This window comes from Vulpes vulpes, unplaced genomic scaffold (assembly GCF_048418805.1).
Source record: "Vulpes vulpes isolate BD-2025 unplaced genomic scaffold, VulVul3 Bu000000642, whole genome shotgun sequence".
Taxonomy (NCBI): Eukaryota; Metazoa; Chordata; class Mammalia; order Carnivora; family Canidae; genus Vulpes; species Vulpes vulpes.
Genome location: NW_027325668.1, coordinates 1,507,962 through 1,533,188, shown reverse-complemented (window position 1 = coordinate 1,533,188; position 25,227 = coordinate 1,507,962). Strand labels below are relative to the sequence as shown.

The 25,227-nt window shown below is 33.7% G+C and overlaps 1 long non-coding RNA gene across 1 annotated transcript in view; it reads right to left on the bottom strand.

Moving 5' to 3' along the window:
• The window catches only part of LOC140596425 (uncharacterized), a 102,876-nt gene extending 90,142 nt beyond the window's left edge, over positions 1-12,734 (bottom strand). Inside the window, exons 1-3 of the long non-coding RNA XR_011998405.1 lie at positions 9,535-12,734; positions 6,563-6,656; positions 3,113-3,199 (exon numbers count right to left, since the gene is read on the bottom strand). This is a non-coding gene — a long non-coding RNA (uncharacterized lncRNA). The remainder of the gene's footprint in view (positions 1-3,112; positions 3,200-6,562; positions 6,657-9,534) is intronic.
• Between the last annotated feature and the right edge of the window lie 12,493 nt (positions 12,735-25,227).

Genomic DNA, 25,227 nt, shown 5'->3' with positions numbered 1-25,227 from the left:
TCCCTATGCCATCACATATACAAAATCTCCTACATTATAACTCAAATCAGTATGTCCATATCTGAAGTCATTTATCCTCCAGCCCAAATTTGCCAGTGCTGTTGCTTTCTCCTTTCACTTTGTCTAAATGAATGATTATCAACAGCAACTACCCTAACACCTAGCCCAGAAGCCTATGTATAATTATTCAGTGCCCCATTTCCTACCTCGTGCCAATATCTTACAAACTACATGTGCATTCTAGTTTCCAAACGCTCCCTAATTTTTCTTTTTTCTTTTTTTTTTTTTTTTGCTCCCTAATTTTTCTGTTGCTACTTGCCACTAATTTCATCTTGCTATCATTAATTCTCTGAATTTCTGCAAGTTATCACTATTGCCTGACAAGTCATTCTCCACACTTCATTCAAATTATAATTCCCCTTCCTTGAAAATATTCAGCAATGCCATGCTTACTAAATTACCACGTGTCTCTTATTTGTTCCATGTCATGTAATTGACCACAGAACACTGAAAAACATTGTGATTACATATTTGTTTTCTCTGTGTTTAGGTATTTTTAAAATATTTTTTATTTTATTCATTTTAGAGAGAAAGAGCGAGAGCATAGCAGAGGGGAGGGTCAGAGGGAGAGGGGGAAGCAGGCATTCCCAGTGAGCAGGGAGCCTGATGTAGGACTGGAGCCCAGGACCCCAGGATCATGACCTGAGCTGAAGGTACACCAGATACTAAAGTGACTGAGCCAACTAGGCACCCCTGTGTTTTGGTATTTAAGAACACCATCCCTCCAGATAGACTACCTTCTCAAGGTAGATGACTTTAAAAGCATCCTGAATATTTTCCTATGCCTAAACACTGGAAAATATCTTTGGTAAAAATAGATAAATTACATAATACTCTCTACATTTACTAGCTGTGTAGTCGTGACCAAGTTACTTAAATAGTGTACCTCAGTTTTCTCATTTATTAAATGGAGATAGTAATATCACATAGGATTGCTATAAAGATTTCATACATTTATATGTTAAAGAACATAGAGCAGTGCCAGGAGCATGTTAAGCACTATATAAATATTAGCTCTTATTTTATAAATAGTGTAAGAAAATAAGAAATATTTCTTACCATTATCTAGGAAAGTAGTTATTAAAGTTGATGCTAAAATACTGTATATTAACAGATATACACACAATAAGTGAATTCATAAAGAAACTAAAAATGATTATTAAATGAATCAAAGATATTACCCATCCTCCCAAACCTGGAAGATATGGTAAAATTCTACATGCAGAGGCATTATAAAAAAAATTAAATACTCAATGTCAGTAATATTACATGTTATAAATATATTAAACTAAATAAATCTTTATCAGTTCTGTCATCTTGTTCAGAAAATAAACACAAGCAGTTTCGTTTCTACCATTTTTGTAATTGATTATATTCTTATTCAAGATAACCAAAATATCATGCCCTTCTATAACTAAAGGCATTAGGTTTCAAGACATAGATTTTTATCAATGACCATTAAGATAGTAGTGTTGAATTCTCTCTCATTCTTTATTTTACAAGGCATCACCCTATATTACTTTAGGATTATAATGGCCTTTGTACATAACTGAGCTACATATATTAATGCTACAGTTTTTTTTAGTGGTGCTAATGGAAGTCCTTTTATAAGTACAAAAACTCCACTGTGAAATTATCATTCAGATACAGACTAAAGTGTGTGAAAGACAAGATTAGACTATTAGCCCTCAAATATTTTTGTGAATTTCTTTTACCAGTCTCTTCTCAAAACATTATCCTAAAGCATCTTCTCTGGAAGAATGCAAGTTTTTATGATAGTAATTTGGAGTAAATATTTTGGAATGTGAGGCTCTCTCTGTAAAAGGCTGACCCAACAGTTTCTAGGCAGCCAGAGAGCAACAGAAGATGTCAATATACAATAACACTTAAGAATTCTCATTTAGAGTTTTTTTGTGTGTGTGTTTTTACACTAAATGAGCCATACTTCTTGCAACCCCAATACTCTGCTGTCCAATATCTTTTCATCTAAAGACGTCACCTTGTGGAAGCCTGTTCTGGAATCTCTTTCCTACTGCTAAAACAACCCCAGGAGTTGCCATTCCCATTGCTTACTTGGGGAAAATAGACCTGCATTTCCTGACGGAATTTTGAATATACTTTCCATAGAAACTAGGTTATGAGTTGTGGTTACTAACAATAGAAATGTTGCAGTCAATATATTTCTCTATGACATTATGGTAAATAGTATTTGTGAACTTGCTTCAACAATTAATCACTTGTAAGGTATTGTTTATAAGAGGAATTTTAAAAATCTGCATTTCAAAGTGCTAAACTTCTTTGCAGGCAGCTTTTGGAACATAACAAAAATGTTAGTGGGGGAATATGCTAAATTTATATCCATCAATGAGAATATTCTACCATAATGTTGACCACAATATAATAAACTATTTGTTAGCTTTAACTGCACTGAATTCAGTGACTGAGAAAATTGAGTCTGAGTGTTTACAGCTACTTTTAATTTCTCATTAGTGCTTGTTTTAAAAACACAGGAACAGTGAAATACAGTGAAATACATCAAATACACTTGGCTAAAATCTTGAAGGGGGAAATTGAAACATCAAAATAATTCAACTGAAAAAAAATTAATTATAGATAGATTTAATTTACTGAAAATATTACTAATGACTAACAGACCGCTAAAAGTTAACTATTGGGTGGTAGTAGAGAGGGGAATGAGTCAATACGTAAACTATTAAAAGATGAATAAATTTAGAATTTTTCTTATCAGCAAGCGCATATATATATATTAAAAACACTATTTTAAAAATCTGGCAAGAAAAAACACTTATTAAAGGATATTCACTCAAGTTCTTTCCATCATCCAAGAACCATGCTACAATTACTTTATTACAACATCTCAGGTTTTGAAATTTTATTAAGAATGAAAGAAATATATTGGAATTATAGGCCAGAACTTGGCAACAGTTATTTCTATGTCACCAACTCCTCCTCATCAATCAAGAAATTGTCAGTTTCCCCATGGAGTATATGAAGTTCAGATTGCCTAATTGTCAGTTTAAAAAAGACTTACTCTCTTTGAGATGATGAGGATGTACTTTCACTCTTGCTCATCATTTTCAACCATTTGACCAGATTTTGGTCTTTTCCTTCTGGAAATCTGTGCACACATGAAGTAACAATAAATGACAAAAAATGCCATAACTTTCTTTATATTCCAGAGATATGAGATCCCCCAAATGCTGCAAGCAGTAAGCATCTTAAAATAAACTCCAACATTCATTCATTGAAATAATTCAAATAATTTTCTTGAATTGTCCTGATAGTTTCCACGCAAATAATTCAACCTTTCAAGAACATTACTATAGACAAAAGATGGCTGCTTGCATTAATATGTAGTATATTCCTTACTTTGCAAGTTTTCCTAAATAACAAGCCTAAGAGTATCATTATCACTTAGCCAATATGTTACGTATCTGATACTATTGTCCCGATTCTAGAATAATAAAAACTATTTTTATATTTTGTCATTAGGTTTCCTTGGACTCACTGATTTTTTTTTAAATAAAAGTGCTAGCATTTTAATATAATGTGTATTCTGCATTTGTTCTTTGAAAATTCATGGATCATTAACATTTTATTTTTTATATCACAGGAAACTTTACAGTGTACAATAATTTTGAGGAAGATTTATTTGACTAATTACTTAACTATCATAAAACCCACTATAAAATTTCATACAAGCATGTGAAATTCCACACTGATCATTTTATTAAAAATATAAACCTATACATGAAAGTATAAATGTATGCATACCTATACTTGTATATACTTAAAATGTGGGACTTAATTTATTATATTGTATAGGTAGGGAGTCCATATTTAATACATTTGTATGCATATGGAAAGTAGGAGAAGGTGTTTTCTTCAAGATATTTCCTACAAGAGCACAATGTGTTGTGTTTGTTTATCACCTGCTGTGCTGCCACATGCCAATTCAGACTCTCCTCCCTTTTCACTTGTACAAACATCAAACAGAAGGACATTGAGTAGGATTATTTTATTTGAAATATAGTTCCTTATTACTGAGTACCACTGTAAGTCATTATGAAAACCTATTCATCTTTGAAGTTTTAGTTCATCTCCCACTTTATTTTTTTGGGGGGGTGGGGTGGAAGTGTTTTCATTAGAGCTTTGGTCAGACAGGGCGCAGCTGGGTCGGGCTCGGGCTTTAGCAGGTGCTTGGACGCTATCCAGCCCCAACCCACCCCTCTCCCAGGAAGCGCCACCCTGGAGCCAGAGGGCAGAGCCTCTGAGCATGGGCAGGGTCCTCACTGAGACCTGTCCCCAGTCTGGGGCGGGCTGGCGAGCAGCATCTCCCACTTTCTTAATGGAGCACTCTCAGATACTGAAAAGCCTTACTGAGGCTACTTTTCTCAGAAATGCACTGCTTTTAAGAATCAATAAGCCTGTCAAATGTCTCAATCCTTAAGTATCTTTTTTGATTGTTTAATTCCAATAAACCAACTGCTTGGTGGTGCTGTATCCCCATATGTATTCTTTTTACTTGGTATTTTGAAGAACTTATCTGAAGTATTTCTTGAATAGTTCATATATAATTTTCCCCCACTTCATTTGAGCTATAATTGACATATATCTTTTTTTAATTGACATATTTGATAAGTGATGTACAACTTGTTAATTTGATACACTTATATAATTGCAGAATGATTATTATCTTACCTTTACCTCCATCTCATCACAAAATTACCATTTCTTTTTTGTGGTAAGAACATTTAAGGTCTACTCTCTCAGCAACTTTCAAGTATGTAACCTAATAATATTAATTATAGTCACAGTCAATTCAATACTGTGAATTACATCCCCAGAACTTATTCTTTTATAACTGGGAGTCTGTACCCTTTGACCAACATCTCCCCACTTCTTCAATCATGCTCCTCCAGCCCCTGATAACCACCATTCTATTCTATTTCCATGAGTTCAACTCTTAAGATCACACAAAAGTAATATCATACAATAGTTCTTTTTCTTGCCTAATTTATTTCATTTTGCATAATGTTCTCAAGTACCATCCATGTTCTTGCAAATGGTAGAATTTCCTTCTTTCTCATGGCTGAATAATAGTTCATTGTGTGCGTCTTTATTCATTCATCTATTGATGAACACTGAAGTTATTTCCTTATGTGGGAGATAATGAATAATGGTAAACTATTTGACAAGAAAGCCAAGAATATTAAATAGGGAAAGGACAGTCTCACCAAATGGTGTTTGGAAAACTGGATATCCACTTATAGAAAAGTGATATTGGACTCTTATTTAATATCACTCAGAAAATTAATCCAAAATGGGTTAAACACTTAAACATAAAACCTGAAAACATATAATTCCTAGAGGGGAAAAAATAAAAAAATCTCCTTTACATTGGTCTTTGCAATATTTTTTTTTTCACATGACACCAAAAGTACAAACAACAAGAGCAAAAATCAATATGCAGGACACATCAAACTAAAATACTTCTACATAGCAAAAGAAACAACAAAATAAAAAGAAAACTATGAAATAGAAATATTTGGAAATCAAATATCTAATAAAGGATTAATATCCAAAATATATAATGAATTCATACAAGTCAATAAAAAAAAAAGTCTTGTTTAAAAATGGGCAGAGGAATTGAATAGATGCTCAGTATGACTAATGACCAGGGAAATGCAAATCAAAACCACAATGAGACATTACCTCAAACCTATTGAGATTATTGTCATCAAAAGGCAAGAGATAACAAACATTGGTAAAGATATGGAGAGAAGGGAACCCTTTATATATATTTTGGAAGGGACAGTGACTAAGTGGAATACTCTCAGAAAGGGTGACCTAATTGCAGGAAATCATGCTGGGTTAAGAAAATTTGAAGAAACAGGTCATATTTAGTCTGAAAAGAAGACCTAGAGGGCAATTTGATCACTGCATTGGTATCACTTAAGATGTTCTACATGAATAGAAGTCCAGGTTTATTTTGTGTTATTCCAGAAAGTAATAGATGAACTATTAATATCAATATACAATTGTATTTTAGAGGAAGGAGAAAATAGCCTATTGTCTAAGATTTAATTAGGTCACTGGACATCCTAGAAATTGAACAGTGAACCAAATGAGAAAATGTATCATGAAGGGATAAGGCTAAAGACCTAAGGAAAGATAATCATTAGTCAATAAATTTGAGTAAATTCATCAATATTCCGGAAATATCAAGCACCAATAGTGCAAAAATATAAGATTTTTCTATTTTTGCCCTCTAATTTACCACTGCCTCCCTCAGGCATACTTAATCCCTCTCCACAGTCCTTCAGAATAATGAGACTTAAGAGCTTAGTGGGGAACAACAGGAAACCAAGTAAGTCTGCTATCAACAAGGCACATGGCCCATCAGTTGCTTATCCTTTTCAAGTGGCTCAGAAGCACAGTTCAGATATGAAGCCACGTTTTATGAATTCCTGAGACTTACCTCATCTCCACAGGGCATGCAGTTGTCAGTGTTCCTGAAAAGATCTGTTTTAAGGTGAAATTTGAAAAGTGGCTGGGGTGAAATCAATGTTGGCCTATGGAAAAATAAATACCATAATTAACATTAACATTAAAATCTTGTACAAAAAAATTATAAGAACTTAAGTTCTTAAGTTACAACCACTTAGAGTTTATTTCAGTTGTAGAAAGTCTAATATTTTAGGAATAAATGAATTTAGGTTCTTAGGGAAGTAGTTAATAAATAAAAAGATGAACAAGAAACTACCTGGAAATGAAATGGAAAACAAAACAAAACAAAACAACAGTGTCAGCAGAGTCTCATTATAGCAAGGTTTCACAGGTGAACTATTCCAGATAGAAGATAAAACATAATAGATTAGTCATGCAAATGACTATTATTAATGTGACTTATTAATAAAACACATTTTAGCATATACATATACACAAATATCAAGGTAAATTATATTAAGGTAACTTAGGCAGCCTCCCTTTAGCACTTCAACAAAGTAATAAATCTATTATATATCCAATATTTCTCTCTGTTTTTTTCCCCATCATTTTCTGTTTCTCTAAGTAATACAATTGACTGCTTTGGTTGAGAACTTTTAATATTTCTGTATTTAATATCTATCTTATTTTGGTAAATAATTTCTTCTAATTAAATCAACATGCTTGTGTACTGCTATCTTCTTGTTAAACATTACTTGCGGTTTTAAGATATATGGATTGCAATCAAACATACAAAAAAAAAAAAACGCTCAGTGCAATTAATTATTACCATTCATTTGAGTGGCAAAAATTAAAAAGATGGACCATACCAAGTGTTGGAGGAAATGCAGAAGAACAAAATTTTTGGTACTTTGAAAAGTTTTTAAAAATTAAATGACTTGATAGAGACTCAACAATAAACAAAGAGAGTAAAAAGAAAATAGGAAATAAAGAGGGGATAGATATTATCATAGACCTTAAAGACATTTAAAGAATAAAGCAAGCTCTTCCCTTTTGCAGCCATTGCTGAAAAACCAGTGGCCAAAATGATGTTTAATCCCTTTGTCACTTCTGACAGCACGAACTGTAAAAGATATTTAAGTCTTCCCAATATCACAGGAAGATTGTCTTCCTCTCTTTCTGAAGAGCTGAGATAGAAGTACAATGTTGGATCTATGCCCATCCAAAAGGAAGATGAAGTATAGGTTGTATGAGGACACTACAAATCAGCAAACTGGTAGAGTACCCCGGGTTTATAGGAAAAAATACATCTTCTACATTGAACAAGCACAGGAGAGACGGCAGTTGGCACAACTGCCCGCGTGAGCGTTCACCCTGGCAAGGTGGTTATCACTAGACTAAAACTGGACAAAAACCACAAAATGTTCCTTGAACATAAAGCCAAATCTTGCAAAGTAAGAAAGGAAAAGGGCAAATATAAGGAAGAAACAATTGAGAAGATGCAGGAATAAAGTAATCTTATATATGACTTTAAATACAAAACGTAAAAAATGAAAAAAAAAAGGATAAAGTGAAAAATATTATAAACACCTTTTTGCAAATAAGTTCAATAACCTGAATAGGATAGATAATTCCCAGTAAACACCCAAAATTAAAGAAATAGAACGTCTGAAGAGACAGATTTTTTTTAAAGTCATAAATTATTCCCACAAAGAAAATATCAGGCCCAGATGGTTAAAACTATATCAGATTTTTAAGAAATGGAATAGATTTTCCGAAAATAGATGAGGGAGGGACAAAGTTTATTATAAGGAATATATTTGTGTCCTTTTTATGTACAGAGAATTAAGAATAAACATCTGAAGTGATGAAAATGTTTCTCCTTAATTTTTTTTTCATGGTTTCAGAAGTATGTGTTTTTCTAATATTCTAAGACACATTTTGAAGCATCAACTGTGACCTACATTTTACTTTGGCATGTATTTTGTGCTTACCATTAGGTTAAGGAAGTGTTGAGAGATGTACATCTGATAGTTGCCCTTTGATAAGTATGGGCAGAATGTATGCTGTGAAAAGGAAAAGGAACTAATAATTGGCTATAATGAAATCTTTCATTCTATTATTGGTGGTTGTTAGACTAGTTATCATGAGAGGTTTAACATTTTCTAGAAGGCTGAAGCAGCCCATAGGTATCTCTTCAATGAAGTCTTATAGCAAATAACTAAATTAACTTCATTCAAAGTATATTCATTCAACAACTTTTGTATGACCAATTCTTATTGGGAACTGAAGATATCAAAAAAAAGAAAAAAACGTAGATTCATCTCCTACTCCCAGTATCACATATGTTGTTTAAAAGAGGACTTAAATAAATAAATAAATAAATAAATAAATAAATAAATAAATAAAAGAGGGCTAAGAGATGCTTTAAAAATTTCAATAAATACTATAGCATGCAACTACATGGAAAAAGCAAGCCACCTCATCTGGAAAAAATCAAGTCAATATTCAAGTCATGAGCTAATCCTGATGAAAACACAATTGATTAATGATTTTGACTTTTAATAATTGTTCTAAAATATTTTTGACAGTTGAAAAAATATTGAGTACCTCTCATAAACATCTTGCATAACTTTACTTAGAAAGCATTGTTAATTTCTCATGATATTAATGATCTCTGTTATCAATGTTTTTAATGACAGAATAGTAACAAAAATGAGGAGTAACTTAGTTCTTTCTTTTTAGCTTAATATTCTGATTGTTTTCAATTTTCCACTATTAGAAATGATACTATAATGTATAGGTTATGTATAAATTCTTCTGTACTTCCCATTTCCTTGTGATTATATTCCAGAATAGGATTAGAAATATTACCAAAATTTAAAATTAGCAGTATAAAGGGTATAACACATTTGGAGGTTCTATGAATTTTGTTAAAATGATTTTTTTTCCTAGTAACTTAACCAATTTATAATCCCATCATCGAGTTAGTTGCATTCTTACCAACATTAAGAATTTTTACTTAAAGGATGCCCGGGTGGTTCAGCAGTTAAGCGTCTGCCTTTCAGCTCAGGGTGTGATCCTGGAGTCCTGGGATCAAGTCCCACATTGGGCTGCCTGCATGGAGCCTGCTTGTCCCTCTGCCTGTGTCTCTGCCTCTCTCTCGCTGTCTCTCATGAATAAAAAAATAAAAATATTTTAAAAAAGAGAATTTTCACTTAAAATAATATCATATAGTTTATAGAATCTAAAAATACATACAATAAAGGCAAAATAGAATATTAATAATAAGGTAAAATTTTATTACATTAATGTGTTAACCTATCAGCAACGGAGACATTACTTTAAATTTAGACCATGGAAGCTTCTGTGGAAAAGTTGAAACTTGGTAAGACTTAACAATCTCATAGGATTTTCACTGTAAAACATTAAAGAGTGAGAATATATGATTTAAAAAAGCAGTAATTTTTAACATACTGATTAATATATAGCAAATTTTTAGAGGTATTTGAATGTAAAGGTTAATGGCACAGATTCTGGACAGAAATGCTTTCTTCAAATCCAACAGTCAGTTGAGTATCTCTTGATTTGGGCTCAGGTCATGGTCTCAGAGTTGGGTGGATCAAGCCCCGAGTTGGGCTCTACACTCAGCGTGGAGTCTGCTTGTATTTTCTTTCCCTCTCCCTCTGCTCCCCTCCTTCACCCACACAGTGCTCTCTCTCTCTCTCTCTCTCTCTATCCTTCCCTAAAACAATAAACTTTAAAATGTTAAAGTTTGGGGTGCCTGGGTGGCTCAGTCAGCTAAGCATCCAACTCTTGACTTCAGGTCAGGTCATGATCTCAAGGTCATGATATCAGGATGGTAAGACTGGGCCTTGAGTCCCACTCTTCACTTAGTGGGGAGTTTGCTGGAAATTCTCTTACTCCCTTTGTCCATTACTCCTCCCATGCCCACATGTGAGCTCTCTCTCTCGCTCTCTCTCTCTCTCAAATAAATAAATAAATCCTTAGAACTAGAATAAAATGTAAAAGTGTAGGGGGTGCCTGGCTGGTCAGGTGGTAGAGCATTTGCCTCTTGATCACAGGGTTGTGAATTCAAGCCCCATGTTTGGCAGAGAGATTACTTAAAGAGGAAAAAAAAAAACTTTAAAATGTCAAAGCTCAAACACCTTAATGAATGCTATTGATTCTGAGATGTTATTGCTGAAAACTTCTCCAAATTCTATACCTATCTGTAAAAAAGCACTTAACAATCACTTTGATGTTCTTCAGGCATGCTCTTTTTTTTTTCTCTCTTAAAACAGATCTTTTGGGCAGCCCGTGTGGTTCAGCAGTTTAGTGCAACCTTCAGCCCAGGGCATGATCCTGGAGACCCAGGATCGAGTCCCAGGTCAGGCTCTCTGCATGAAGCCTGCTTCTACCTCTGCCTGTGTCTCTGCCTCTCTCTCTCTCTCTGTCTCTCATGGATAAATAAATAAAATATATATTAAAAAAAGCTAAAAGGTCTTTCATAAAGGAGAAAAACTAAAATTACATCCCCACAAGAGTATAATGAGATAACTGAACATTCCTGAACACTCCCACCAGGGTGGTATCAGAGAAAGCACAGAGTCTAGTCTTTGACCATCACTTAGAGATTACAAGTACAACCCTAGTGTGGTATCACTAGAGAATACACACGAAGCCAGAAAGCCAATTCCTGCCAAATGGCAATGAAAAGATCTATTGCCTTAAGTATAGCAGTGAATCTAGACATCTATGTCTACCTGGAAATATCAAAATAATTTCAGCTTCCTCCAGGTAAACTTGTGTCAAATAGCTAGCTAATACAAAAAGTTTAGAGAAGACCCGGTCTTCTGATACCCAAAATGTGCTGGTTTCAGTGAGAAATAACCTGTTATATCAAGAAACAAGATCTCAAAATGAATGCAAAAGATAATCAATAGATGCCATCATCAAGATGACAATAATGGCAGAATTATGTGACCATTATTTTAAACCAGTCACAACGAAAGTGCTTCAATGAGTAATTATGAACATCTTTGAAACAAATATAAAAATAGAAAACTTCAGCAAAAAATAAAAGGAAGTAATCAATAAGCAGGAATACAGAAAAATAGAAATTAACCAATGTGAGCAAAAGAGAAAAATGAATTTTAAAAAACAGACTAGAATCCCATGCAATTACAGCAACAACAAAAAATAACATTCATCCCATTAGAGAAAAAGATGGTGGGGATAAAAATAAATGAATGTATTTGAGGAAATAATGGTTAAGAACTTCCCATTTTGACAAAAGACATAAAGCTATAGATTCAAGAAGCTATACAGGTTGATTACATTGGACTGCTTCCATCACAGAAGGGGCAGCATTTTGTTCTAACTGAACATTTTTTCCCTGCATACAATGCTTCTACAAAACCTACTATCTGTGGATTTGCAGAATTCCTTATCCATTATTATGGTATTCCACTCAACATTGCTTCTGATCAGGAAACTGTTCAGAGAAAATGAACTGCAGCAAGGGGCCAATGCTCATGAAACTGGTTGGTCTTATGATGTTCCCCACCATCCTGAAGCAGCTGACTCCATAGAAGTGTGGAATGGCCTCTTCGGGGTTCAATATAGTACCAGATAGATGGCAACATCTTGCAAGGCTGGGGCAAGGTTCTCCAGGAGCTGGTAAATGTTCCGAATAAGCTTCTGATATACAGCGCTGTTTCTCCAATATTCAAGATTCATAGGAGAAAAGGAGTAGAAATGGGAGTGGCATTACTTGTCTTATGCTAGGAAGGCCCTAGGAAAAATCTTTCTTTCTGTTTTCATGTCTTATACTCTGCTAGCCTAGACACCTCAGTTTCAAATGGAAGCCTATTTATAGTAGGAGACATAGTGATTCTATTGAACTGGAAGGTACGACTGCTACCTGGTCACTTTGGGTTCCTTATAACTCTGAATCAACAAGCAAAGGAGACAGTTACTAATGCTGGCTGGGGTGTGCGACATTGACTAACACTGGAAAAATGAACTGCAACCCCACAGTGGAGGTAACAAAGGACATGCAGAGGTACAGGAGATCCCTTAGGCTCCCCATTAGTATCACTATGTCCTGTGATGAAAGTTAATGGAAAAATAGAGTAATCCAATTTAGGCAGAACTACTTATGTCCCATACCCTTTAAGAATGAAGGTTTAGGTCATGTCACGAGGTAAAGAACCACTACTCTATAGTATATAAATATTTAGTATATATATATATTGTTAAATTTATTGTTAAGTATTCAATTTTACTTAGCATCATGACATTAAATGATGTTAATTTTACTTCACAGTTAAATATTGCAAAATTTACTTTAAATACTGTTAAATAGGGATCCCTGGGTGGCGCAGCGGTTTGGCGCCTGCCTTTGGCCCAGGGCGTGATCCTGGAGACCCGGGATCGAATCCCACATCAGGCTCCCGGTGCATGGAGCCTGCTTCTCCCTCCGCCTGTGTCTCTGCCTCTCTCTCTCTCTCTCTCTCTCTCTCTCTCTCTGTGACTATCATAAATAAATAAAAATTAAAAAATAAAAAATAAAAAAAAATAAATACTGTTAAATATCATTAATTTTACTTCATAACATTTATTAATCCTGTAATCTTACAGGACATCAAGGGAGAGTGAAAAATCACCCAAGGACTTCTCATTCATTTCTGTTGAAAGGCTTAGTGTGTTTTGCTTATACACAGGATTGTTGTATCATGTTAGGTGAAAGTATGACCTTGTTATTGTATTTATTTGGAGATTAGGTATTCTTTAAAGAAATGTATATGGGTGCCAAATTGATAAGAGATAAACTTGGAATAATTAATTTTGTGTGTCAACACGGTTACAACGTAGTACTAAGATATTTAGTCAAACAACAGTCTAAATGTTTGTATGAAGGAAGGTATTTTTAAAATGAGATTAACAAAAAAAAAATAACAAAAAAAATAACAAAAAAAATGAGATTAACATTTAAATAATTAGACTTTGAGTTAAGCAGATTACTCTTCATAATATGAGTGGTTCTCATCCAATCTGGAAAGCCTTAGGAGAAAAAAGCCTGAGGTGCCCCAAGGGAGGGGGAATTCTGCCTTTTGACTGCTTTGGGATTTGAGCTGTAATATCAATTCTTCTCTGGCTCTCCAGCCTACTGGATATGCCATTGTTTTGTTTCTCTGGAAAACCCTGACTAATACATCATACAAGTAGAATCATACAGAATTTATTCATTTATGATTGTCTTATTTCTCTTAGCGTAACTTTTTTAAGGTTTATCCAGTTGTACCATGTACCAAAAATTCTTTCTTTTTAAGGCTGAGTGATATCCCATTGCATGTGTATAACATATTGTATATCTATCCCAACCATCAGTGAATGAAAGCAACTTGGGGTGCTTCCAATTTTTTGGTTAATGTGAATAATGCTGCTCTAAAGATGGGTACATAAATACCTGTCTGAATCTCTAATTTCAATTCCTTTGGGTATACTCAGATATAGAATTGCTGAATCACATGGTATAACTTCAGTTTTAACGTTTTGAGGAATTAATTGCTATATTTTTTTCCCTAGTAATTGCACTACTTTACCTTCCTATCAACAATACACAAAAGTTGCTATTTCTCCACATTCTAGTCAACGCTTACTTTCTGTTTTTTGTTTTGTTTTGTGTTTTAATAATAACCATCCTAATGCATGGTAAGTGGTATCTTTTTGTGCTTTTGATTTGTATTTCCCTAATGATGAGTTATTTTGAGCATCATTTCATATGCTTTTGGCCATTTGTAGTTTTTCTTTTATTTCTTTCTTTCTTTAAAGATTTTATTTATTTACTCATGAGAGACACAGAGACAGAGAGAGAGGCAGGCTTCATGCAGGGAACCCGATGTGGGACTTGATCCCGGGACTCCAGGATCACACCCTGGGCCAAAGGCAGGCGCTAAACCGCTGAGCCACCCAGGGATCCCCTAGTTTTTCTTTTAGAAACATCTATTTAGATGCTTAGCTCATTTTAAAATGGGGATTTGGGTTTGTTTTCTTTTTGTTTTCTTTTTGTTTTCTTTTTTCTTTGTCATCATAAGAGTTCTTTATATTCTAGGCATTAATCTTTATCATATATATTATTCGCAAATTTTTTCTCTTCCATGGGTTGCCTTTTCACTCTGTTGATAATGTACAATTATGCACAAAAGTTTTTACTTTTGACATAGCCCAATTTTTTATTTTTGCTGACTGTGCTTTTGGTGTCATAGCCAAGAAATCATCACCATGTCTAATGTCTTGATGGTATCCTGCATATTTTCTTCTAAGAGTTTTATGGTATTAGTGTTTTCATTTAGGTCTTTGATCCATTTCAAATTAATTTTTGTATATGGTGGGATGCCTGGGTGACTCAGTGGTTGAGCATCTGCCTTCAGCTCAGGGCACGATCCCGGAGTCCTGGGATGGAGTTCCTCATTAGGCTCCTCACAGGAAGCCTGCATCTCCCTCTGCCTATGTCTCTGCCTCACTCTCTGTGTCTCTCATGAATAAATAAAATCTTTTAAAAAAATTGTATATGGTACAACTTTATTCTTTTCAATGTGGATATCTAATTTTCCCAAAATCATTTCTTGAAAAGACTGTTCTTTCCCCACAGAATTATGTTATAAACCTTATCAGAATCATTGGAATATATATGTAAGGAATTATTTCTGGGATCTCCATTCTATTCCATTGGGGGGGTATATCTATCTATCTATCTATCTATCTATCTATCTATCTATCTATCATCTATCTATCTATCTATCATCTATATATCTATCTATCTATCTATCATCTATCATCTATCTATCATTTATCTATCTATATGTCACTAGCTTGTACTATTAATTACTCTAGTTTTGTTGGAGGTTGTGAAATCAGGAAATGTGAGACATCTAACTTTGTTCTTCTTAATTCAAAGTGATTTTAGCTACTTAGGTTCCCTTGACTCTTCAGATGAACTTTAGGATGGTATTTTTCTGCAAAAAAAAAAATGTAATTGTAATTTTGGTAGTGATTCAACTGAATCATGGATTGCTTTGGGTAGTATTGATATCTTATGGAATTTGAGTCAACCAGTCAATGAACAAGGGATGCCTTTCCACTTGATTGCATCTTCTTTAACTTTTTTCAACAACAATTTGTAATTTCTGTACACAAGTTATTTATTTCCTTGGTTAAATTCATTTAACCAATGAAGTGTTTTATTCTAAATGTTTTATTCTTTTTTGATGCTACTGTAAATGGAATTGCTTTCCTAATGTCATTTTCATATTTTTCATAGTTTGTGTACAGAAATGTAACTGATTATTTATGAGTTGATTTTGTATCCTGTAACTTTACTAAATTTTCTCTAATAGGTGTGTGAGTGAATGTAGCCTTTACAGTTTTCTACATAAATGACCATATCATCTGCATACAGAGATAGTGTGAATTTTTCCCTTTCCAATTTAAATTTTCTTTATTTTTATAGACTAATTTCTCTAGCTAAGGTTTCCCATACTACATTGAATAAAAGTGGCAAAAGCAAGTATCCTTGTCTTGTTGCTGATGTTATAGGATTATAGGAAAATATTTCAACTCTTCACCATTGAGTAAGATGTTTGCTGAAAATTTATCAAATATGACCTTTATGGTATTGATGTAATTTTCTTCTATTCTTAGTTTGTTCGTTGTTTTTATCCTGGAAGAGTGTTGAATTTTGTCAAATGCTTTCCCAACGTCAATTCAGGTGATGAGGCATTTTTGCTATTGTTTTTCATCATTCTGTTACTGTGTTATACTGACTGATTTTAGTATGCTGAGGCATTCTTCCATTCCAGGAATAAATCCTACTTGGTTTCTAATCTTTTTAATACACTGCAGGGTTCAATTCCTCCAAACCATGCCAAGCCATCATGGATAATGGTTTAGTTAAGTCTGAGTAGAAATCTCACAACATTTACTACCATTTTAAATGGCTTTCTCTTGGTTGGGCATTTTTTGTTGTTGTTGCTGTAGGTCTTTGACACACTTCTAGAACTTGTACAGTTATTTCTACTAGTCTCAAGTTGTTTGTTTAATGCTTTGGTGGGAGAATAAGGCCTGAAGCTTCCTAGTTTATGATCTTGCTGGTGTTTCCCAAATCTGTTAAATCTTTAAAAATGGTATTAATATATGCTAGCAGTTAACATATACACATTGCAATAAAAAATCCAGTATCATTTACAACCACATAAAAAATGAAATACTTAAATGTAAATCTAATAAACCCTGTTTACAACTTGTACGTGGCAAACTACATGAAGCTCTTGTAAGAAATGAAGGATATAAATAAATGGGGAGACATTCTCTATTCATGGATTGGAACACTCAACATAGTAAAAATGTTGATTCTCTCCAAATTGTTAATGCAGATTTAATACAATTGCTAGGATAATTCCAGCAAGACTTTTTTTTGTACATATGGGCAAGTTTATCATAAAATCTATATGAAAAGGCAAAGAGATAAGTGTAGCAAAATCATTAAAAAAATAAGTACAAAGGAAAAAATCAATCTACTAAATTTCAAAACTTGTTATACAACTACAGTAATCAAGAGTTTGTGGTAACAACATAGAGAAAGAAACATAGATCAATGAAACAGAACAAAGAATTCAGACATATCCCACCAATATTCTTAGTTAATTTTTGACAAAGGTAAAAAAGGCAATTCAATTGAGGAAAGATAGTCTTTTCAATAAATGGGATAACTGGACACCCATAGGTCAAACAACTCAGTCAAGTATCACACCTTATATAAAATTAACCCAAAGTCAATCATAGATTTAAACACAAAATGCAAAATTATTAGAGTATGAGGCTAATAAATAAATAAAGAGAAAACTTTAGAATCTAGAGCCAGGTAACAAGTTCTTAGAATTGAGATCTAAAGTATGATTAATAAAGAGATAAGCCTTATAAATTAAATTGCATTAAAATAAAAAATGTTTACTATTTGAAATATTCTGGTAATAGAATTAAAGACAATTTACAGAGTGGAAAAATATATTTGAAAATCATATATCCAACAAAATGCTAGGATCTAGAATATACAAGAAACACTTCAAACTCAACAATGAAAAAAAAACTAATTAGAAAATTGGCAAAAGATGCGAAAAGACATTTAATAAAAGAATATGATAGAAAATAAGCACCTGGAAAGATGTGCAACATTATTAACTGTTAGGGAAATGCAAATTAAACCACAATGAAATATCATCCTATGCTTATCAGAATAGCTAAAGTAAAAAATAATGAAAGCACTTAATGCAAGAGAGAATGTGGACAACTGGATCACCCATACATTTCTGGCAGGAATGTAAAATAATATAACCATTCTGGAAAATAGTTTGGCTTTTTTTTTTTTAAAACTAAACATGCAACTATCATACAGTCCCACAGTTACACTCCTGGGCATTTATCCCAGGGAAATGAAATTCATGTTTCCATCTAAACCTGTACAAGAATATTTATTGCAGTATTATTCTTAAAAGCCAAAAGCTGGAAGCAACCCAGATGTTCTCCAAGTGGTGAATGGCTAAGCAAACTTTGTTATATCCATAACAGGGAATACCACTCAGAAAAAAATAAGAACAGGCTACTGATACATTTATAAACCTGATGGATCTCCAGAGAATTCTGCTCAATGAAAGAAGCCAATCCCTAAATGCTTCATTTTATATGATTACATTTATATAATATTCTCAATCTGAAAAAAATTTTAGAAATGGAATACTTATTAGTGGTTGCCAGAATTTAAGGAATGGGTGATGGTGTGAGAGAAGACTATGGTTATAAAGAGTGATATAAAAGATCCTTGAGATGATGAAAATATTTTCCATCTTAATTTATCCCAATATTATTACCTGGTTGTGATACTGTACTATAATCTTGCAAGATAATACTATTGGGGAAACAGGTAAAGGTTACGAGGGATTTCTCTACATTATTTTTTAATTGCATGATAACCTATTATCTCAAGACATTATCTCAAACAGTTTAGAGAATGGCTTCATATTACAATATTACAATACAAGTTATCTATTATCTATTAAAAACTATAATAGTAGAAATATTTTTTAAAACATGAAAGTAAGATCAGTTGAGTGTCCTTAACTTACTTGTTTTATATAAGAAGATGAAAAAATAAAATGCCACATGGTTAAAAATCTTAACTTCTTTGTTGTGGAAATGACCTATAATAAAGAACAAAATATCAGAATTTCAAATTAGTTACAAATGTCATTCCTTCATTTGACTACTACAACATGAATATGCTGTTAAAAGATATTAAAAGAATCTTGAAATAGGAGATTTTAACAACCAGAGTAAAACCAAACTAAATAAATTTGAAGGTTAATCTATTTTCCCATATTTTAACAATATTTATAAGACATGAAATTATATTTATGTCCATAAAACAATCTTAAATTTAATTTAAAATTTATATTCAGAAACCACTAAAATATGCTTGACATCACTACTCTAAACATATATATATTCCATAAAAGGATATCAGATATTAAATAACAGAAATAATTTTTGTATCTAAGTGGAGGTATCTTTTAAAATCTCTATTTTGTAAATGTCTTCAAAATTCTAGGTATCTTCCAATCTAATATTTTATGAAGTGACATTAAGGGCAGCCCGGGTGGCTCAGCGGTTTAGCACCACCTTCAGCCCAGGGCGTCATCCTGGAGACCTGGGATGGAGTCCCACATCAGGCTTCCTGCATGGAGCTTCTCCCTCTGCCTGTGTCTCTACCTCTTTCTCATTAATAAATAAATAAAGTTATTTTCTGAATCCTAGAGATGATCTTGATGCTATTCGTAACTTAAGGGAGGAGCAGTGAATACTGAAGTTCCTGTTCTCTGGGAATCATCTAAGATAGAAATTTCTAATCTCTTCTTCCTTCCTCTGTAATAAACCATAACTATTCAAAACATCAAGCAAAACCAATTCAAACTAAAAAAAACAAAAACAAAAACAAAAAGCAATTCTAACTACACAGGCTCATACATTGTCCTCCAATTTTCCTTATGCAGCATTTTTTTTTCTATTTTCTCTTTCTCTCTCCCTCCCTCCCTCCCTCTCTCTTTCTTTCTCATATTGTTGCTTGTTAAGGTGAGCTTTATTTATTTATTTTTCTTAGTTTTTATTTATTTATTTTAGAGAGAGTGCAAGTTGGGGGAGGAGGAGAGGAAGAGGGAGAGAATCTCAGGGTAACTCTCTGTTGAGCACAGAGCTCCCCAGAACCCGGTGTGGAGTTCAATGCAGGGCCTCCATGTGGGGTTCGATCCCATGTATCTGAAATCATGACCTGAGCCAAAATCGAGAGTTAGAGGCTTAACCAACTGAGACTCCCAGGCGCTCCAAAAAGGCGAGTTTTAAATCCAAAATAACTATGCCCTTATGAGGAGAGACATAAAGACACACAAAACATAAAAACACCAAGGCAGGCAGAGATTAGAATGATGCCTTTATAAACCAAGGAATGCCAGATTTCCAGAATTCATCAGAAGCTGAGGACGACGCACGAAAATAACCTCCCTTGGAACCTTTAGAAAGGGCATGGCTCCACCAACACTGTAATTTCAGACTTACAGCCTCCTGAAAGCTAAGAGAATAAATTTGCGCTGTTTCAAGGCAGCAATTTGGTATAGCAGCTCTAGGAAAACTAATACACATATTTTCCACATCTTTCAAGTTATTTATTATCTCAAGTCTCTCACAACACACCTTAGCCCCATTATTTTCACATAAATACATATTTTACTATCTGAAATAAAAATTCAGAACTTAACCAAAGAAAGTTAAGTCCTGCTTGGATTGCTTTTCGAGAGGTAGGAAGTAAAAATGGAAACCTTATTTTGTAGATCCGGCTCTTAATATGTCAGGGATGTCCAATTCAGTAATTGCCAAGGAAAAATTATAAGTCAAATAAAAGTGTGCAATACTGTACTATGAAACAAACTTTCAGAAATCACTGCCAACAACATATTATTGTTGAACCTACAGACTTTTCAGCTTCTAATATGCTAACAGTACTGTGTTTCCTAGTCTAGAAATGGACCCAGGCTGAAATCTGGACCTACTGAGACTGGAAAGCCAATTCCATTACCTTTGATTCACTCAGTCTTTCAGTAAATTCTCAGGATTGAACAGATCTGGTGATCTGTTACTTGCACTTGGAAATAGACAAACAAGTTGTCATTTCTTTTTTTTTTTTAAAGAATTTATTCATTCCTTCATTCATTCATGAGAGACACAGAGAGAGAGAGGCAGAGACACAGGCAGAGCGAGAAGCAGGCTCCATGTAGGGAGCCTGATGTGGGATTTGATCCCGGGTCTCCAGGATCAGGCCCTGGGCTGAAGGCCACACTAAACTGCTGAGCCAACCAGGCTGCCGTCAGTTTTCAAAATAGTGAGAAGAAACAGAAGACTGTCTAGGAATTCCTGAGAGGAGAAAAAGACATACTTCTTAATGGACATAACAAGATCCCCTCTCTGTTCAGGGATTATCAGAAGCACTGGACAAATTTATGGAGAATTGAAGGTCAGAGACAATGGTTTTTCTGACTGGTATGTCCTGCTTTTATGTAACAACGTCACCCGATAAATCTCATTTTTCACTTAGCTTTGTACCTTATTGTTTTTCTAGGTCCATAGAATTCTTTCTAATAACCATCTTAAATCTTCAGGCAAACTATGTAAATCAAATTTAAAAATATAATAAGGTATAATATCTCCCTCAACTGTCTCGTATTCTGAGACTCAGAAACACCAGCCTTATCTTACTTGCAAATTAACATAAAAAATTAAAAATGCCAAATGAGTTCTGAGTTTAGAGTGCTCAATTCTAGCTGTCGATGAAATTCTATAGAAGATGAGAATTCATCTGCTTTTAAGAAGAGGGATGGGGAGATAGAAATTTGCATGAAGAAGTTCATAGGGTAAAACTTTATGTTAGAGAAAAGATCTGTGTGGACACAAGAGGATCCGTGTGGATGAAAAGCTTATGCTTTCTCTATTACACTGGTGATATCCACTCTATTAGTTGATTAACAACTGGTGGCTTCTATATGCTTCACTTTAAGCATAAACAAAATGCAAATATTTAACTAAAATATATTTTTATTAATATGGATCAAGGTTTGCTTTTTTAAGCTTCTAAAATATCAACTTAACCAAGTGTTTAGTTATATAGCTATTCAACAGTTTGTCTTTTTATAGAACAAACATATGCCTTTTTAGAAACACAGAATTCTGTATTGGTACAAATACACTAACCCACTAAAAAACCTATTTTGCCAATAAACTGCAATACTGAAGTTAGCACTTTTTTCTTAGTAAGTATTTATAAACACCTCCTCATTAATATAATGGATAATATTATATATTAATATATGTTAATAAAATATGTATTTAGCTATATAGATATTTGTTTAGATATTTAAGTAAATAGATTTAATTTATATATGGAGGTAAACTAATATGTCATAAAAATCATGTGGTTATCTGGCAACACAAAGTTTATTATCAGGGTTATTGAGAAATCACAGAACCAAAGAACCAATGTTTTAGGAGGCTTAAGCAGCACTCCACGCAGCCACTGAATGTATTAGAGCCTTTAAAGAACTTGAAGGGGACATCCAGTTGGCTGAGCCCAAATCATGCGGCTATTCACAGCTCTATTTGGGTAGGAAAAAGGATAAAGCTTTCCCAAAGAGTATGCCAAGAAAGACAGTCCCCAAATTAGACCTTCAATTAATCAGAAGTGAACGCTTAACAGTCAAAAAGTAACTTTTTTCCAAAAACAATGCTTATAAAATAAACAGAAATGTATGCAACTTAATCAATCGGTTGCTAATTATAAGGCCAATGAGCTATTTAGCACTGTGCTAGTACCCTAGGAGCTGTACCATCGTTATAAAATTTTAGATCTTACCTAAGCAATCCTGCAATTTTATTGACTATAAAAAAAGTGACAGATATCTGCCTATGAGTATCTATCTATAAACTATTCAGCTAACTATCGTTCATCGTTGTCATCTCTATCCATTATCCATATAACAAACAGTATGAATGCTCCAGCCTGACAGATATATACACAATAAGATCTAAATGCACCTGTAGGATTGTTTGAAAAAGTGTCTATTTGCTTAAATTACCAAGATGTCTGTGGATCAAAATATAAATATATCTCTATGGAATATAATCCCTAATATGATTGAACATCTTCTTACCTCCTCAACTTTCAAAACACTCCTCCTTTTCACACTGAACTTTACTCATGCTACCCACAATTTCAGCGCTCAAATAGATAAAGCTCATTTTTTTCTGCCTAAAATACACTTTCTCTTACCCCTGCTATGTCTGGGTCCTTTCTTTAAGATTTAAGATTCTCTGCCCATGATCATCGTTGCAGTGCTCTATGTAAAACTAATCTGCTTATTTCCTAGTTAGCTCTTCTTACGACATGACAGTATTTTTTTAAAGGTTTTATTTATTTATTAATGAGAGACACAGAGAGAGAGACAAAGAGAGGCAGAGGCAGAGGCAGATGGAGAAGCAGGCTCCATGAAGGGAGCCCAACGTGGGACTCAATCCCGGGTCTCCAGGATCATGCCCTGGGCTGAAGGCAGTGCTAAGCCGCTGAGCCACCCAGGCTGCCCGACAATTAATTTGTTTCTATGCTTATTTATTGTCTGACATTTGATAATGGCAAGAGTATTGTAGCTTCTGTAGATTTTGACTGAATGGAATGTGGCACACAACATATTTATAAATTTTTTGTTGACCAGATGAATGAATGATGCTTTACGAGATCATAGGGCTAGATCACTTGTCTAAAACTTAAATATATAATTTTAAAAACTGGCTTTTATTCCAGAAAGAAAGGAGAATTATGGTAGATTTTCTAGAGCTACACAGAGGACAATCATGTTCAATTTATGTTTTGCACAGGTTTAATTTATGTTTTGCACAGGTTTAAAGAGTTTGATATACAGTCCATGCTAATACTGAAAATGAAATTTTTATGTGTTATTTTCCCCATTATTATTATATATTCCCCATCATCATTATTGGTGAGAGCATGTGGAAAAATGAACCATTTTGCTCTATGGGGAAGGGATTAATGTGGAATCCCTGTGGAATATTTTTGGAGGGTGGTTTCTCATTAGGTTGCCATAGGTAAAGTATAAAAACCTTTAGTTTTAGCAGGGATAGAAATTTAACTTTCAGTTATATAGTCAAAAGTATGCAAGTAGAAATGTTTAGTTTTACATTAGTCAAATGTTGGTCTCAAAAGTGGAAACAATGGAATAATTTATTAATGAAGTGATGGCTAACGACATTGTTTATAATTGTAGGGTGTATTAGTATGTGACCATTAAAACAATTAGACTCGTATGTTCCAGGATGGGAAGATTGCCAGGCTATGCAGAAAGTTGATAATATACAAAACAACAGGAATATTATGATCTTTTTCTGTGAAAAAGAAAAGAAAAAAAATCATATGTGTAGATACTCTGAATGTTTCTGGTAAAGGATTGAGGTAGCCGATACAGAGAAAGGATTTACTTTAATGCATATATCTTCTTGTTCTTATTGGTTGTTATTGTTAGTGTTTGTTGATTATATTTGTACTTAACTATATACAACATTGGAAATAATTGCTTGAAAAATTGTTAACTCACCTGTGATGTATAGAATTGAAAAGTGGGGATTTGCTAGAATAAACCACCAATTCCACATAAGCCCCAACAATTTTATTTAAAGAAAATGATTCTTAATCATGTTTCTACAAAGGGGTCACTACAGAACGTTTAAATATACAGACTGTGGGACATCTGGGTGGCTCAGCAGTTGAGCATCTGCCTTTCACTCAGGTCATGATCCCAGGGTCCAAGAGCAAGTCCCACATCGGGCTCCTGCAGAGAAGCTGCTTCTCCCTCTGCTTATCTCTCTTTCACTCTCACTCTCTCTCTCTCACACAAGAATAAATAAATAAAATCTTAAAAAAAACACACAAATGGCTAGTTAGAATGCAGATATGCTATATAAGCATCTGAGCATATGACCTGAGCATCTGTCGTTTTTTACTGAGCTCTTTAGATTAATTTTAAGAAGGAATTTAAGGACTGGCAGTGAACTTTCATTTAAAATATTTTAATAAGGGGTATTTCAGTTATTCTTATAACTCTGATTCTCAAACGACTGTGGTAGTTTGTTTAATATAGAGAATCAATGCCTAGATCCCATATGTACTGATATAATTTATTTGTTATGGGTCATTGGAATCTCTCTTTTTATTAATTACATAAGTATATGAATTGATTCTTATGCAGAATACAATTTTAGGTATACTGTGTAGCAGAAAGTTGAATCATCAATTTTTTTTGCTAATAAAATCAGTACTATATTTGAGAATAGAATAACAAATTTCATTGTTATAATAACAACTTTCATCTTGGCCCATATATATGGAGAGAGAGAGAGAATGCTAAGGATAACCACAGTATACACAAAAACATGAATGATTGTGATTGTACTAAGGTTGCAGACCAACTCATATCAATAACATGGAGAAACAATGGACTGTAGTATACAACAGAGACTAAATCACTG